This window comes from Lithobates pipiens, unplaced genomic scaffold (genome assembly GCF_037356315.1).
Source record: "Lithobates pipiens isolate NorthernLeopardFrog02 unplaced genomic scaffold, aLitPip1_a1.2 Scaffold_18, whole genome shotgun sequence".
Classification (NCBI taxonomy): domain Eukaryota; kingdom Metazoa; phylum Chordata; class Amphibia; order Anura; family Ranidae; genus Lithobates; species Lithobates pipiens.
The window spans coordinates 419,955,927-419,969,807 of record NW_027507758.1 but is presented as its reverse complement, the minus strand read 5'-3'; the positions used below and the strand labels follow the sequence as shown (position 1 = coordinate 419,969,807).

At 48.9% G+C, this 13,881-nt stretch overlaps 1 pseudogene; it reads right to left on the bottom strand.

Moving 5' to 3' along the window:
- The window catches only part of LOC143986731 (transient receptor potential cation channel subfamily V member 5-like), a 52,328-nt pseudogene that overhangs the window by 15,606 nt on the left and 22,841 nt on the right, over positions 1–13,881 (bottom strand).

The following is a 13,881-nucleotide window of genomic DNA, read 5'->3' as shown; positions in this document are numbered from 1 at the left end:
GGCATAAATAGTCAGTGGGAGTAATAAATGCCCCTGAATCGGAGATCAGAGGAAATAAAGAATGGCTTGCATCAGTAGTCAGTGGGAGTAATAAATGTTGTGGTCTGTGGGAAGACTAAATTACCCTAAGTAGGTAGTCACTGGGATTAAAAAGGAGGTTGTCAGTCAGTGGGAGTAATAAATGGCCCAGCATTTGTCCCCGGGATTAAAAAATGCCTCTGCATCATAAATGCATCATAAATGCCCGAGCATCAGGGTCAGTGGCAATTAAAAGAACTCCCCCAGCATTGTTGTCAGCAGACTAAAACAACCTTTCAATGGTGTCAGGGGGATAATAAAAGACACACTCTGCCATGGCTGTCAGTGGGGTAATTAAAGAATCCACCTGGCATCAGTGCAAATAGACTTCTTAAAAAACACCCCAGGCATTAGAGTCAGAGGGCCAATAAAAGAATCACCCTTTCACTCGTGTCAGTGGGCTAACTAAAGAACCCCCTCTGTTATGGCTGTCAGTGGGTCAATAAAAGCAAACCGCTGGCATGGCTGTCAGTGGACTAATAAAATAACTCTTCCTGGCATTGGTGCCAATGGGCTAATTACAACCCCCCCCTTTTCCCATTGGTGTCAGCATCCCCCCTCATTATTGGCATCAGTGGGATAATAACAAATCCCATCAACATTGCAGTCAATCCGCTGGTAAAAAATGCCTCCTCCACTGGTGTTAGTGGGCTAATAAAAGATGCTCCAACATTGGTGTCAGGGGGATTAGTAAAATAATTCCCCCCCAAGCACTGATGTTAGTGGACTAATAAAAGACCCCCACCCCTCAGTGTCAGTGGGCTAATAAAAGGTTCCCCACTGGTGTCAGTGGGCTAATAAAAGACACCTGCATTGGTGTTCAGGGGAACTTACCTCCATGTAGGCTCCATGTCCTGGCATCACTCTTCACAATGATATCTTGATTACAAATAAACTATTTGATGAGATCACTCTGCCCATAAAATTGTGGTAGATTGCCGGGTGCTGCTGCCACTCTGCAAAGCAGTTTCCCTAGAGCACAAGGGTAGGGGCTGCGGAGTGATGGGGAGAGCACTGGGGGCAGTGTGGAGAGCAGAAGGGTGGGGGCTGGAGTGTGAAGGGGGGCCAGAAAGAACAGGGGTGGGGAACACTGTCGGGAGACAGAAAGCATTGGGGGCGGAGAGCATGGGGGGAGAGCCAGGGAGCACAAGGAGGGGCTGGAGAACACAGGGGAGAAAGCAAAAGAAGTTGGATAGGAGGAGCGGCGGCTGCTTATAGAGGAAATTAGCTTTCCATATTCCTCTAGGCAGCCATTGAATGCTTGATTCTCCTCCTGTCCCTCCTCGAAGCATTCAGTGGCTGCATTGAGGAATATGGAAAGCTCAATTCCCCTATATGCAGACGCCCCGCCGCTCTCTCTATCCAACCATGGGGGTGCTGCACAGGCACTTACTTTCTCATCGGTCGCAGGGGTCAGCCAGGCAGCATAAAAAGATTGGAGCTCCGTCTTTCCTCCTCTTCAGTCATGGGGACTGTTGATTAGAATAGGTGGCCGGGCAGGTGTGGAGCAGCGCAGGCAGCAGGAGCAGTCCCAGCTGCCTTAGGGCCCCACATGGACATGCTGCTTACACGTCTTGTGGAGATGGCACCAGAAGCCGGGTGCCATCATCCGGACACTGTCGCCACCTAGAGGCCTTTGCTGTCCCACACCTGCTGCCACCGGACACTGCATGACGAGGCCACATGGGGTCTCAGCGGAGGTAGAGTGAGCCGCCGGCGCCGTAATGTGAGGTTTTTGATCACAGGCAAATTAGGCGGCTGCGAGGCTCCTGTGAGTGCGGGGCCTTAGGCGACCGCCTAATTAGAGAACCGCCTCTGCTCTTTTTCTTGCATTCAAAAAGTGACTGGCGTCCTATTCTTCAACTTGCAATACACCCACCATGCCTTATAACCACACTAGGAAGGAAGAAAGGATGTCAGCTCTCACTGACTCTGGAGGTCACCATTCGGTCTTTGAAGATCGGGGATGCCACTACAATAGTATTCCTAAAACTGGAAATGCATTTACATGTTTCAAATCAATGCATTGTAGATGTAAGAACCTGTGTTAATACATTTTCTTCAAAATGGAATCAACATACAGAATTGTGGTTTTGTTTTATCACAGTTGCCACAGTCACCACGTTTAAAGGGTTTCAAAGGACAGCAGAAGCTGGCAGTTGTAAATATAACCATATAAGCAAGATAGAAGAACATCCAAACAAGAAACATTTTGTACCCAAAAGACTTCCATTTCTGACTGAGCGGCTCTTTGATAGGTGTAATGTCAACAAGTTTACATACCTAGAATATAGATGGTAATACATTAGTAAGAAAATCGTGAAAAATAAGCTAGCAATCATTGTTCAAGAATGCTGCAAGGTCTGCTTCTTGTGTTTCATTGTGCTGTAAGAAAAATTCCCTACAATGGAATATAATAAATAATATTAAAAAATGTTTAAATCATCCAGAACTAAAAACCTATATGGAAGAGGTAGTAAATGGCTCAATAGGTCTCTGCAATTTCCACATGAGTTTACAGCATAATGGTTAGTAGGGATGAGCCGAACATTTTAACGGCTAATATGCAAGATAGTGTCCTAAAAAGGGTTTGGCGACCTGCCTCCTGCCTCAGGGGACATGGGTAACTGCAAAAAAAAGTTTTAAAAACTACCGTTTTGGCGGGAGCACTGATTTTAATGACGATTAAAGTGAAAAAAAAAAAGTGAAATATTCCTTTAAATATGGTGCCTGCGGGGTGTCTGTAGTATGCCTGTGAAGTGCCACGTGTTTCCCGTGTTTAGAACAGTCCCTGCACAAAATTACATTAAACGGAAATAACACCATTTAAAACTGCTTGCGGTTTTAATGTTATATCTGGTTCCTGCAATATGGTTGAAAATCATTGAGAAACATGGCATGGGTAGCCCTCCCTGCCCATTACCAGCCTATTTGGGTCTTGTACGCATATTAAGGGGAACCCCGTACCCATATTAAAAAAAGGAAATGCGTGTGGCCCCCAGGCCCTATATACTCAGAACAGCAGTATACAGGCGGTGCAAACAAGACAGGGACTGTTGTTGTGTTAAGTTGAATCTGTTTGTCATTTTCAACCGGTACATTTTTAAAGTGTAGCTCCAGTCAAAAAAACTATCTTTAAGCTTTTTGGAAAACATAGTATCACCCCTGTATAATTTGTTTTGTCGTCCGTCTTTTTTCATCTCACTTGCTGCTGTCTCCTTGCGTTTGCAAGTAGGAGATGTTTGTAAGTTGGATGTTTGAAAGTAGGGGCCTGCCCTATATTATAGCGGTATGTACTGGGTACAGAGCACGCAGACAGCACGCACTATCTCCTAACACTACTGACTGCAAGCTCTATTATTAACCACTTGTTAGCCCAATGTTTGCATAAAGTGAAAGATGAAGTTATGCTGAGTAAATAGATATCAAACATGTCACTCTTCAAAATTGCACATGCCCGTGGAATGGCGCCAAACGTCGCTACTTAAAAAATCCCCATAGGCGACGCTTTAAATATTTTTTTACTGGTTACATGTTTTGAGTTGCAGAGGAGGTCTAGGACTAGAATTATTGCTCTCGCTCTAACATTCTCGGCGATACCTCACATGTGTGGCACATGCGAGCACATGGGGACATGGGCGCTTTAATTTTTATTTTATTTTTTTATTGTTCATTTTACTTTATTTATTTTAGTTTGACATTTTTTTCCCCAAAAATATATTTTTGATCACTTTTATTCCTATTACAAGAAATGTAAACATCCCTTGTAATAGGAATATGGGGTGACAGGTCCTCTTTACAGTGAAATCTGGGGGGTCAATATGACCCCACATCTCACCTCTAGGCTGGGAAGCCTGAAATAAAAAATAAAAAAAAGATTCTGGCTTTGATCGTACTGGCGAGTTGGTAGAAGCACCGGAGGGCGGTGAGGGGTGGGGGGCGTCTATGGCTGGGTATTTCAGGGTATCACCGAGTATGGCTGGGTATCTCTGAGTATGGCTGGGTATGGCAATTTATGGCAGGGTATTACAGAGTATTGGCGGGGTATTGGCGGGGTACTACAGAGTAATAGCAGGGTACTGCAGAGTATTGGGGGTACTGCAGAGTAATGGCGGGTACTGCAGAGTATTGGGGGGTACTGCAGAGTAATGGGGGTTACTGCAGAGTAATGGGGGGTACTGCAGAGTAATGGCAGGGTACTGCACTGCAGAGTAATGGCGGGGTACTGCACTGCAGAGTAATGGCGGGGTACTGCAGAGTAATGGCGGGGTACTGCAGAGTAATGGCAGGGTACTGCACTGCAGAGTAATGGCAGGGTACTGCACTGCAGAGTAATGGCGGGGTACTGCACTGCAGAGTAATGGCGGGGTACTGCAGAGTAATGGCGGGGTACTGCAGAGTAATGGCGGGGTACTGCAGAGTATGCACTGGTATTGCAGAGTATTGGCAGGGAATTGAGGGGTTAAATTCGGTGAGCAGCGATGTGGGCACTGCAGATGCAGCCCACATCGCTGTTGACACCGATCTCTTTCCCCTCCGCTGTACCGATCGGTACAGAAAGGGGAGGGAGGAACAGGCGTCATAACATGACGCCGGTTTGTTTCCAAGTGATCACTCCGTCATTTGACGGAGCAATCACGTGGTAAACGGCCGCTATGAGCGGCCGTTTACCGTGATGCGCCGGGTCCTATGGACCCGGCGGTCACGGATGCTCTCGAGTGCGCACACCTCGGGGCACGCAAGAGCAGAATTCTGGGAGGCCGTTAATTAACGGCCTCTCTGAGTTAAACAACCGCCCTGAAGCCGTTAATCGGCAATGGGCAGTTGTTAAGTGGTTAAAGCTAGATCACTAGCTATATAGGTGAGGTGAATATAGTGGTGTATACTGCGGTCAGGGCACAGACAACAACCACTACACAGCAGCAAGATAGGAAATCAGCCAAAAACGATTGGTGTGTACTGTGTTGAAGGTACACAGAACACCCACTGCTTCAGATGCAAAGTAACACACTACAGGAGGCCGCCTTAAAGGCGGCCTTATATAGTGTGGGGCGTGCACTACACAGCCTGAGCTACGATTGGCCACAGGCAGGATGCCTGTGGCCAATCATGGCTCTCCTCGCTGCCGGCGCTGCGATTGGCCAAGCATGCGGGGTCACAGTGCATGCTTGGCCAATCATCGGGCAGCAATGCACTGCGCCAACGCAGTGCATTGTGGTCCGCGCGCGCGTCACTCGAATTTTGACGCCGAACAGCCAATGTTCGACTCGAACAGGAAGCTCATCCCTAATGGTTAGTATTTCTGCTTGATGCAAAAGTCAGACAAATATTTGGTGTTAGTCATTTGTCTACAACTTCCACTCACAATGCACTATGAATCTCTATATGAAGCTCTTTAATACAGAAGGAGTATCTTTAAATGCAATGTAGAGTGATTTTGTACATCATTTTTTGCTTACTTATTATGGTCAAGACCATGTAGCTTCCTAAGAGACATCTGTTGTACTGATTACTTTGTATATACTGTATAGCGTATACTGATTGCAGAGCAGACATGTTCATCTGTCGTGTGGCAGCATTGTTTATTATTTTACAAAGACTGTTTTATTATCTTTCTATCAGCTTGCCAGCAATGTAGTACACTGTGCTACTTTAAAGTGTTACTAAACCCAGGACCCTGCATTCACTATATCTTGTCTCCCACAGTACACGGAAATACAATTGTTTTAGTAAATATAAACTGCTAAATACCTCTTCTCATTAGCAGTATATAGCAGTCTTGTGACTTCTTTAAGCATCTGGTTAAAGCTTGTAGGAGGCGTTTTTGTTCTGCTCTGACTGTCCTGCATGACCCCTGACCCTCTGTCTGGACAGTGCTGATTGGTCCTGTGCTGATCACATGCACCCTCCGAAGAAAAAAATACTAGTAATACACACCAAACTGAGCATGTGCAGAGTGACTCCAAAGGCTCTGTCTTATCAGGAGATGTATTGAGGACAGTGGAAGAAGGGGAGGATCAGAGAAGACAGGCTCAAATAGCCTTTTTAGACAATGCGCAGGATTAACCCCTTAGGTTCCACAGTGAAAATAACAAGCATGCTTTAGAGTAGGAGCCTCCAGCACTGAAAGTTGTAAACTGCAAGCGGTATTGGGACAAGGTCATCTACAACATCCCAGCTCAAATTCTCTCTCTCTCCGCAAATCCTCTGATACAAATTGACCCCCTTCCAAAAAATCACTCCTCCTTGAACAAGTTCTTTACCCCTTAAATTTCCCCTCCCAGTACACCCCCCCCCATTCCAAATTCCCCCTTCCACCCTCCTAACACAATTACCCCCCAATCATCCCTACCAGCAGAAATCCCCCCAGAAAAAAAATCCCCTCCTAGCACAAATCCACCCCCCTTCACCATATCACCTCTTCTAGCATCAATCCTCTCCCCTCATCCCCCCTCCCAACACAAATCCCCCCAAATAACTCCTAGCACCCTCCAAATCTCCCCTTCTAGAACAATTAATAACCCCTGCACAATTCCTCTCCCCCCAATCTTCTTGCGCCCCCTCCCCCCTCTTACGATACCTAGGGCAGCCACCCCTCCTGCCCACCCCTTGTCCTGGCCCTGACTACAAGTCCTGGGGTAATAATCTTAACAAATAGTATACTTAGGAATGTTTATTCCACTATACTCAATATGCTAAGCAAAAAAGAAAAAGATTGCTCAATACTAGTTTAAGGCTGTCAGCCAAATACAAAGGAAACCATAGCCAATTAATTAACATTAGTTTCTGCTCAAAAAAGTAAAATCTCTGAGAAGAAACAATCATCAATTTGCATCATCTTAAAGTGTTTCTTCACTCTAAAGGGGAAGTTCCGCTATTCTGATCCCTCCCCCCCTCCGGTGCCACAATCGGCACCTTTCAGGGGGGAGGGGGGTGCAGTTACCTGGATATTCCAGGTATCTGCACACACTTCCGGCCAGACCGCCGCAGAACCCCCGCAGACGCCCGCCCCCCCCCCCCCCGTTGTGTTCTGGGAAACACACAGTTCCCAGAGACACAGCGGGGGACCATAAGAGACGCGCAGCGCGACTCGCGCATGCGCAGTAGGGAACCGGGCAGTGAAGCCGTCATGCTTCACTTCCCGATTCCCTGACAGAGGATGGCGGCGGTGGCAGCAGCGAGACGAGCGATCGCTCGTCATCTGCCGCCGACATCGCTGGAACCTGGGACAGGTAAGTGTGATTTTATTAAAAGTCAGCAGCTGCAATATTAGTAGCTGCTGGCTTTTAATATTTTTTTTTTAGGTGCAGCTCCTCTTTAAAGAGAAGGGGCTGCACACCTAATATTTATTTTATGTGTAATAACTTAAAGCGATAGTAAACCCCTGTCTTTTTTTTTTCTTTTTTTTTTTCTTTCTTTAAACCTGCAAGGCAAAGTTATAATGTACTAGTATGCATTCTAGCATATTATGTGAATCTTACGTTAAATCAAAGCCCTTCAGCGGTGCACTGTCACCGGGCTTCCATCCTGTCACAGGGCTTCCATCTTCACCTCGTAATCCTTCTGGGTCGGCGGGCTTCAGTCCTTTGATTGGACGAGCGGTGATGATGTCACTCCCACACATGTGCATGAGAGCCGCTGTTCACTGGACAGGACTCTGAAGGAGCAGCACAGGTATGCCGTTCCTTCGGGGTGCATGTGCCGGTGACGTCACTGGCGGATTCGCAAGTAAATATCTCCTAAACTGTGCACGTTTAGGAGATATTTACTGTAACTTTAGGTAAGCCTTATTATAGGCTTGCCTATAGGTAAAGATCAACCAAGGGAGTTTACTTCCACTTTAAAGTGATTGTAAAGTCTCCTTTTTTTCTCTAAAAATAACAAACAATAGCCCAGATCCTCCTCTTCTCGGGTCCTTCTTCAGCTCTCCTGGCCCCTCCCTCCTATAGAGTGCCCCCACAGCAAGCAACTTGCTATGGGGCACCCAAGACGAGTCACAGCTCCCTATATCCATTCAGACAAGGAACTCCGGTTTTGCCCCACCCCTCTCTCTCCTAATTGGCTAGCTGTTTGATTGACAGCAGCGGGAGCCAATGGTGCCTCTTGCTGTGTCTCAGCCAATCAAGGGGAGAGTCTTGGATCGCTGAGGCCATCGTGGATAGTGATGGACGAACTTCCGACGGGACGTTTCGCGAACGCGAAATGCGAACGGACCCAAACGTTCGCGAAACCGACCGTTCGCCGCGGGCCCCATTGACTTCAATGGGAGGCGAACTTTGCAAACCTTCATGTCGAATTTGCGGCCACGTGGTAATTATTAGGGGGTAAAACGTAGTCCCACCATCTGGACAATGACATAATACATGTATGAGGTGAATTTGGGATCGATAACTACAAGCATTTTTATTTTATTTGGGAAATTGTTCTAACAATTCAGGACTATGGAGCTAATGAAGGCAATGGAGGAGAGGGAAGGTCAGGGACCAGGGTAGGCAAAGAAGAGGGTGCAGGAGATGATCACCAGCAGCGTGACATACCGGAATGACACATGCACCGTGATAGAGGCATCTGACAGCAGCACCGTAATACAGAGCACTGACAGCAGCACCGTGACATACAGCGCTGACAGCAGCACCGTGACATACAGCGCTGACAGCAGCACCGTGACATACAGCGCTGACAGCAGCACCGTGACATACAGCGCTGACAGCAGCACCGTGACATACAGCGCTGACAGCAGCACCGTGACATACAGCGCTGACAGCAGCACCGTGACATACAGCGCTGACAGCAGCACCGTGACATACAGCGCTGACAGCAGCACCGTGACATACAGCGCTGACAGCAGCACCGTGACATACAGCACTGACAGCAGCACCGTAAGCAGCCCCAGGAGGAAGTCAGCACAGCACAGGGATGGTGTGATCCCCTCATAATAAGAACCCCCAGGAGGAAGTCAGCACAGCACAGGGATAGTGTGATCCCTTCATAATAAGAACCCCCAGGAGGAAGTCAGCACAGCACAGGGATATCATAAGCAGCCCCAGTAGAAATATGACACCGCTCAACCTCTTCAAAGAGGAGGGTAGGGGCATATAGTACGGTGTGCTTTTTTGGGTCAAGGAAGTGAGCCAAATGAATTAAGAAGGTCTGTGTGCTTGATTAAAAAAATAGTTTATAGACATATACATGGTCTACTGGTCACATGTGTTGAATTCCTCCGAGATCCATGCCTCATTCATTTTTAGAAATGTGAGGTAGTTAACACTGTGGTGAGCTAGGCGAGTACGCTTATCGGTCACAATCCCCCCTGCTGCGCTGAACGTCCTTTCGGACAGGACACTGGATGAGGGGCAAGCCAACAGTTCGATTGCAAATTGGGCAAGCTCTGGCCAGAGGTCAAGCCTGCCCACCCAGTAGTCTAGGGGTTCATCACTCCTCAGAGCGTCCACATCGGCCGTTAACCCAATGTAGTCGGACACCTGACGGTCTAGGCGTTCCCTGATGCTGGATCCGGATGACACCTGTCGATGGGTCGGCTGAAAGAATGACCTCATATCCGAAGTCACCAACACATCTTCAAACCGGCCTCTTCTTGCAGGCGCTGTTGGATTGGTACCCGCAAATCCTTCTCTGGGAGTGGGAATTGCTCCTCTGCCAGCGCACGCAAAAGCAGAATGCAGCATTTCTCGAAGCAAGGCCTGGAAGTGCTGCATTCTGACAGCCCTCTGCGACGGCGGTAACATTTCCGCCATTTTGTGTTTGTACCGGGGGTCTAAGTACGTTGCCACCCAGTACTGGTCCTTGACCCTCATGCTTTTTATACGGGGGTCCCTATTAAAACACTGGAGCATGAAGGCCCCCATTTGCACTAAAGTGGAAGCGGTGTGGTGGCCTGGCTCCTGCTCATCATCCAGGATAATGTCGTCCTCTTCATTCTCCTCTCCCCATCCTCGCACAACAGGGATCCCAGAAAGGTTTAAAGCATGCTCTTCTTGCTCCTGCTCATCCGCCCCGGCACCATCCTCCTCTGACTCCTCATCAGACTCCTGTTGTTGACTTGTCTCAGATAGAGTAGCCCCCCCTGGGAATTCATCCAGCATTGCGACTTCCTCATCTTCCCGCTCCTGCTCCTCCACAGCCTGATCAATGACACGACGCAATGCACGCTCCAGAAAGAAGGCATAAGGTACCATGTCACTGATGGCGCCATGGCTGCGACTGACCAGTTTGGTGATCTCCTCAAATGGCCGCAGAAGTCTGCATGTGTCGCGCATGAGCAGCCACTGGCGCGGTGAAAAAAAACCCAGCTCCCCAGAACCGTTTCTTTCGCAGAGTTCATACAGGTAGACGTTAACTGCACGTTTCTGCTGGAGCAGCCTATCAAGCATATAGAAGGTTGAGTTCCATCGCGTCGGGCAATCGCAAATAAGACGTCTGACCGGCAGATGGTGTCGCCGCTGAATGTCAGCAAGGCGAGCCATGGCCGTGTAAGATCTTCTGAAATGGGCCGAGATTTTCCTTGCCTGCCGCAAGATGTCCTGGACCCCAGGGTATTTGACAAGGAATCGCTGCACGACCAAGTTTAAGACGTGTGCCATGCACGGCACGTGCGTGATTTTGCCCTGTTTCAATGCGCTAAGCAGATTGGCACCGTTGTCACACACCACTTTACCAACTGTCAAATTGAGCGGTGTTAGCCACTCATCTGCCTGTGAACGCAAAGCTGAAAGGAGTGCCGGGCCAGTGTGGCTCTTTGCTTCCAGGCACAACAGACGCAGCACGGCATGGCAACGTCTCACCTGGCATGTGGAATAGGTTCTGGGGAGCTTGGGCGGTGCAGTGGAAGAGACGCTAGCAGCGGAAAAGGAGGAGGCAGCTGAGGAGGAGAGGGAGGAGGATGGAGTAGGAGGAGGAGAAGAAGAGTCAGGCCTGCATGCAATCCGTGGCGGTAAAACCAAATCTACACGGGTGCCACGGGTTACATGCTTGACGGCCGTCAGAAGGTTCACCCAGTGGGCAGTAAAACTGATATACCTTCCCTGCCCGTGTTTGCTAGACCACGTGTCTGTGGTCAGATGTATCTTGGCACCGACACTGTGTGCCAGAGATACATTCACTTGCCGCTGAACATGGCCATATAGCTCTGGGATGCCCTTCTCTGAGAAATACTTCCTTCCTGGGACCTTCCATTGTGGTGTTCCAATGGCCACAAATTTGCGAAAGGCCTCCGAGTCCACCAGTTTATATGGCAGTAGTTGGCGGGCTATGAGTTCTGACAAGCCAGCCGCCAACCGTTGGGCAAGAGGGTTATCCGGCATCATCATTTTTTTACGCTCAAACATTAGGCCCACGGAAGCCTGCCTTTTTGCAGAAAAATGTGAGCTTGGCGTGATGGAAGGTGGAGTGGAGGACAATTGTGAGGAGAGAGGAGAAGGAGAAGTAGAAGACGAGGCTGGACGGTGAGAGCCTGCAGTGTGGCTTTGTGTGTTCCGTTGCTCCCACTGGGCTCGGTGATGGCTGCTCATGTGCCTTCTTAAGGCGGTCGTCCCTAGGTGAGTATTGGGCTTACCGCGACTAACGCGTTGACTGCAAAGATTGCAGATGGCAACGCTATTGTCAGCAGCGGACACGTTAAAAAAAGCCCACACTGCGGAGCCATGTGCCGGTGTCCTGGGAGCGCCAGATGTGACCGTACATGGTCGATGACTCGCTCCTGATACATTTGCAGTCTGCTTTGTCCCTGCTGTGCAATGTAAGTCATTGCTGCTTCTCCTCCCTATCTGCTGGTCCATATCTCCCTCTGAACTCCCCTCCTCTTCCTCTCTTGTGGGCACCCACGTGACATCACTAGACACGTCATCATCAACGTCACCTTCCCCACCGCTATAAGTAGAGATCTCGGAGTAGGCAGCAACACCGGGGACCAACCTCCTCCTTGGGCTGATCTGGGTACTGGCGTCAGACTGCTGAGTAGCGCTTGTTGCTACCTCCTCTTCCTGATCCAATACCAAGAGTGGCTGCGCATCAGAAATGTCCTCTTGATATGGATCGGAAAATAATTCCAGTGACTCAAGCGGAAGGTATGTGGTGGTGGTGGTGGTGGTCGTGTTGTTGGTGGTAGTGTCTTTGGGGGTGCACATAGCAGAGAGTGAAGAAGAGGGTGCAGATCGAGAGGATGAGGAGGGTGCAGAAGAGTAAGGCTGAGCGAGCCACTCAACCAAGTCTGGTGCATCCTTTAAAGTAATTGAACGCACCTTCTGCAACTTCCCACTTTGGCTCAAGCCTGTTGCTCCTGCCCTACCCCTACCACCCCTGCGGAAGGGCCTGCCTCTTCCTCTGCATGTCATTTTTTAAATGACCCTGTGACAAAACTCTTAGTCCCTATACCGCTGAAGGACTGCTGCAGTATAGGTGAGCGGTCAGCAGTGGTGCACGTCAACCCTATCTATTGTGGACCTATAGCGGTCCTTACAGAACAGCAGACTGTACCGCACTCAAGCCTATGTACCGTAGCACCCTATACCAAGTTACCAGTCCTTATAAGAACTTTTGTGGACCAAGCAGGTTGTGTATTAGTGTTTAGCAGACTGTACGTCAGTCCCTATACCGCTGAAGGACTGCTGCAGTATAGGGCAGCGGTCAGCAGTGGTGCACGTCAACCCTATCTATTGTGGACCGATAGCGGTCCTTACAGAACAGCAGACTGTACCGCACTCAAGCCTATGTACCGTAGCACCCTATACCAAGTTACCAGTCCTTATAAGAACTTTTGTGGACCAAGCAGGTTGTGTATTAGTGTTTAGCAGACTGTACGTCAGTCCCTATACCGCTGAAGGACTGCTGCAGTATAGGGCAGCGGTCAGCAGTGGTGCACGTCAACCCTATCTATTGTGGACCGATAGCGGTCCTTACAGAACAGCAGACTGTACCGCACTCAAGCCTATGTACCGTAGCACCCTATACCAAGTTACCAGTCCTTATAAGAACTTTTGTGGACCAAGCAGGTTGTGTATTAGTGTTTAGCAGACTGTACGTCAGTCCCTATACCGCTGAAGGACTGCTGCAGTATAGGGCAGCGGTCAGCAGTGGTGCACGTCAACCCTATCTATTGTGGACCGATAGCGGTCCTTACAGAACAGCAGACTGTACCGCACTCAAGCCTATGTACCGTAGCACCCTATACCAAGTTACCAGTCCTTATAAGAACTTTTGTGGAACAAGCAGGTTGTGTGTTAGTGATTAGCAGACTGTACGTCAGTCCCTATACCGCTGAAGGACTGCTGCAGTATAGGTGAGCGGTCAGCAGTGGTGCACGTCAACCCTATCTATTGTGGACCGATAGCGGTCCTTACAGAACAGCAGACTGTACCGCACTCAAGCCTATGTACCGTAGCACCCTATACCAAGTTACCAGTCCTTATAAGAACTTTTGTGGACCAAGCAGGTTGTGTATTAGTGTTTAGCAGACTGTACGTCAGTCCCTATACCGCTGAAGGACTGCTGCAGTATAGGGCAGCGGTCAGCAGTGGTGCACGTCAACCCTATCTATTGTGGACCGATAGCGGTCCTTACAGAACAGCAGACTGTACCGCACTCAAGCCTATGTACCGTAGCACCCTATACCAAGTTACCAGTCCTTATAAGAACTTTTGTGGAACAAGCAGGTTGTGTATTAGTGTTTAGCAGACTGTACGTCAGTCCCTATACCGCTGAAGGACTGCTGCAGTATAGGTGAGCGGTCAGCAGTGGTGCACGTCAACCCTATCTATTGTGGACCGATAGCGGTCCTTACAGAACAGC